Genomic DNA, 4,854 nt, shown 5'->3' on the forward strand with positions numbered 1-4,854 from the left:
AGCCCAGAATTTTGTAACCAGCCAAGCTAAACTTCATAAGTGAAGGAGAAATAAAATCCTTCACAGACAAGCAAATGCTGAGACATTTTTGTCACAACCAGGCCTGCCTTACAAGAGCTCCTGAAGGAAGCACTAAATGTGAAAACAACCAGTACCAGCCACTGCAAAAACATATCAAATTGTAAAGACTGTCGATGTTGTGAAGAAACTGCATCAACTAATGGGCAAAATAACCAGCTAACATAATGGCAGGATCAAATTCACACATAACAATATTAACTTAAATGTAAATGGGCTAAATGCCCCAATGAAAAGACACGGACTGGCAAGTTTGATAGAGTCAAGACTCAACAGTGTGCTGTATTCAGGAGACCCATCTTACGTGCAAAGACACACATAGGCTCAAAATAAAGGGATGGAGGAATATTTACCAAGCAAATGGAAAGCAAAAAAACAAAAAAAAACAAAAAACAGAGGTTGCAATCCTAGTCTCTGGTGAAACAGACTTTAAACCAACAAAGATCAAAAGAGACAAAGAAGGGCATTACATAATGGTAAAGGGATCAGTGCAACAAGAAGAACTAACTATCTTAAATATATATGCACCCGATACAGAAGCACTCCCAGATTCATAAAGCAAGTTCTTAATGACCTACAAAGAGACTTAGACTTACACACAATAATAGTGGAAGACTTCACACCCCACTGTCATTATTAGACAAATGAACGAGACAAAAAATTAACAAGAATATTTAGAACTTGAACTCAACTCCAGACCAAGAAGACCTAACAGACATCTACAGAACTCTCCACTCCAAATCAACAGATTATACATTCTTCCCAGAACCACATCACACCTATTCTGTAATTGACTGCATAATTGGAAGTAAAACACTCCTCAGCAAATGCAAAAGAACAGAAATCTTAACAAACCATCTCTCAGACCACATTACAATCAAATTAGAACTCAGGATTAAGAAACTCACTCAGAACCCCACAGCTGCATGGAAACTGAACAACCTGCTCCTGAATGACTACTGGATAATGAAATTATCCAGTTCTTGATAGGTTAAGCCAACAAAAACCAGTGCATTGGTCTAGGCCCTGGGAATACAGAAGTGAACAGGCAGACCATCATCTACATGCTAGTGGGAAGATAAATTAACAAAAATATCAAATTTTGGATAACGATGAATGAAGAAAATAAAACCAAATATAAAGGTAGAATCTGATGAGAAGAGGTTGTTATTTTATGAGGGTGGTTAAGGGAAGGCTTCTTTGAGGAGGTGGCATTTACACAGACACATGAACTAGTTGAGGGCAAATGATGCATACATACTGGGGAACATTTTTTCAGACAAAAAGAAAAGCTACTGGAAAGACCTTGCGGCAAAAATGAGTTTCACATGATGCAAATATACATATTTAGATTTTTCGAATCTGCTTAGAATGTCTTTTCCCCCCATTTTAAGTAGAATGTAGAAATCTTACTACCATACAGGAGCACTTATCCTCTACCCTTTAGAGTTGTCATGACTTAAATCTACATATGTTGAAAACCCCATCAGACAATGATACAATTTTTGTTTTCAACTGTCCAATATATTTTTATATTTTCTTTTTTTTTTTTTTGAGGGCACTAATCTGCCACTTCTAATATATTTTTAAAGAACTTAATGCCCATCAATGATAGACTAGATAAAGGAAATGTGGCACATATACACCATGGAATACTGTGCAGCTATAAAAAAGGATGAGTTCATGTCCTTTGCAGGGACATGGATGAAGCTGGAAACCATTATTCTCAGCAAACTAACATAGGAACAGAAAGCGAAACACCACATGTTTTCACTCATAAGTGGGAGTTGAACAATGAGAACACACAAACAGGGAGGGGAACATTACCCACTGGGGCCTGTCAGTGGGTAGGGGGCTAGGGGAAGGATAGCATTAGGAGAAATACTAATGTAGACGAAGGGTTGATGGGTGCAGCAAACCACCATGGCACATGTATACAAACCTGCACTTTCTGCACATGTATCCCAGAACTTAGGGTATATATATATATATTTAAAAAAAAAAAAGAAAAGGAGAATAGGCTACTATTTTTACACATATTTACTGTTTCTTGTGCTCTTCCTTCATTCCTGATGTTTCAGGTTTCCTTCTGGTATCATTTCTGTCTGAAGAATTTTCTTTAGCAATTCTTTTAGAACAGCTCTGCTAGAAATAAATTCTTTTAGTTTGTTTTCATTATGAGAATGCCATTATTTCACCTGAATTCCTGATGGATATTTTCACTGGATGTAGTATTCTATGTTAACAATTATTTTCTTTCAGCACTTTAAAAATATTGTGCCACTTCTGTGGTTTGCATGGATCCTGCTGAAAGATTTGCTGTGATTCAGGTTGTTTCTGTGTAGGTAGTACTTTGAATTTCCCTAGCTGCTTCCAAGATTTTTTTCTTTGTCTTCATTTTTCAGCATTTTGATTATGATGTGTTTGGTTATAAATTTATATGTTCATCCTGTTTGGGATTTGTTGAACTTCCTGAATCTGTAGATTTGTCTTTTGCCAAATTTGAGATGTTTTCTTCTATTATTCTAAATTTTTCAGCACCTTTTGTCATTTCTAATCTTTTTTCTCTCTGCTTTTCAGATTGCTTGATTTTTATTGCTCTATTTACAAATTCATTGACTCTGTCATGTTTACCTTGCTATATTTGATTCTTCTTTATGTCTTCTATTTCTTTGCTGATACTTTCTATTTTTTTTTATTGGTTTCAAAAATGCTTGTGATTTTTTGTAGGAGAATTGTTACAACAAAGTCAAGAACTTTGAAGGGCCTGAGATTTTTACCTTACTTGCAAGTTAACAAGTTAGGCTGCCACAATTTTATGAATAGTGACAGAAGACACGAGACTCCTGGGTCAGAGACAAAGGACAGTTTATTACCCACACGAATAGCAGGAGGCAGAGTATCAGCATTTAACCCAGTTTTGTAAGCCTCAGTTCCCACACAGTGATGCTATGACGACCCGGTGATGCCTGTATATGTAGTGGATTTTGTTATAGAAGAACTCTGTGGGAAACACCAGTCTTTAATAAAGCCCAGCCTTGCCCTGAAGAGAGACATTATCTTTTTTTATCCTGGAAAGCAAAAACATCTGTCCTTGGTCACAAAGGAAGACATTCTATCTTCCAAGGATGTTTGCTATATGAACAGCCCAGAGTTAGTTCAGAGAAAAAGCTGTTAATGCTTTTGCCTAGAACACATGCAGAAATGAAAGAGATCAATGGAGAATAGTCTCCTAACAAATATTAATAGTTGCTTTAAAGCCTTCATCAGATAATTTTATCATCTGTGTTATCTCAACATTGTCCTTTTTTCCCCTATATAAATTGAGATTTTCCTGTTTTTTTAATATGCTTTGTAATTTTGGACTGTATCATGGACATTTTGAATATTCTGTTCTGAGATGCTGGATCTTATTTAAATCCTGCTAAGACTATTGATATTTTTGTTTTAGCAAGCAATCAAGCTGGATAGCTTCCTGCCACAAGTTCAGACTAGTCTTCTGCAGGTGAGAAAGCACATAATGATATGAATATCCACCTCCAAAACCCCAATATGTACTAAATTCCAGAGTAATAAACCTAGAGAGGCCTTCTTCCTCTTCCCCAGAGGAAATTCACTTACATTTCAAGATAATGAGTAATATCTCTCCCAAGTGGGAGGAATGGATAGGTCACCTGCAGCTTTGATAAAAGCTTGGAGTCTTCCAAATTTAAGATTCTTCACCTGTGATGGAACCCACTGCACAGGAAACATCTGTTGGCTTATGGGAAATGAGGTATGGGGAAATGACATAAGGTGTTGTAAATGCTTTGTGCTTTGAGTAACAAATCTTTTATGGCACTAGCCCAGCAGTCTGGTGTTCTCTGCCAATATATGTATATGAAACTGTGACAAGCTAACCTATTAGCTTGCAAGAAGGATGAAATCTAAGACACTTCACAGTTTCTCACTTAACAGGGGAGAGTGGCAGGATGTGAAGGTGAAGAAGCAGGCAAGGCAAATCATGTAGTACCATCCATAGTTGAGGTAATAGATGGATTGTTAATGTTAAGAATAATGACAGCAGTAGCATTGGAAAGGAAAACAAGACACTGCATGCTAAGCTCTTCTGTGATGAGGGTGAGAGACTAGGAGCACAGTAGATGATTATGCAAAAAAAGGAGAATGAATGATATGGTCAAGAGAACTAGAATTTTCAAAGGAAAAAAAGGATCTGGAATTGTCAGAGGGGAATAAACAGGACACCTACTTCATCTCTAGGCCCCTTTGGTAAGTGAGTTGAGTGATTTTTAAAAGCAGACACAATTTGAGAGTACTGTAGGGAAAGCAATATTATTAGGAGATGGTTAGGTTTTGGTTAGAGTAAGAAAATGAAAAGAATGTTCAGGAAAAGGGTTAAGGATTAGGAGATTTGACTAATGACAATACTGTGGAAGGGTCAACACAGATTAAGAGGAGCTGGAGGCCGGGTGGCTCACATTTGTAATCCCAGCATCTTGGGAGTTGAGGCAGGCAGATCACCTGAGGTCAGGAGTTCAAGACCAGCCTGGCCAACATGGTGAAACCCCATCTCTACTAAAATACAAAAATTAGCTGAGTGTGGTGGCGCACGCCTGTAATCCCAGCTACTCTGGAGGCTGAGACAGGAGAATTGCTTGAACCCAGGAGATGGAGGTTGCAGTGAGCCGAGATCATGCCACTGCACTCCAGCCTGGGCAACAGAGAGATGCTGCCTCAAAAAAAAAAAAGAAAAAAAAGAGGAGTGGGAAATTAGGC

The sequence above is a fragment of the Sapajus apella genome, unplaced genomic scaffold, assembly GCF_009761245.1.
Source record: "Sapajus apella isolate SASKATOON/1434 unplaced genomic scaffold, GSC_monkey_1.0 scaffold61, whole genome shotgun sequence".
NCBI classification, from domain to species: domain Eukaryota; kingdom Metazoa; phylum Chordata; class Mammalia; order Primates; family Cebidae; genus Sapajus; species Sapajus apella.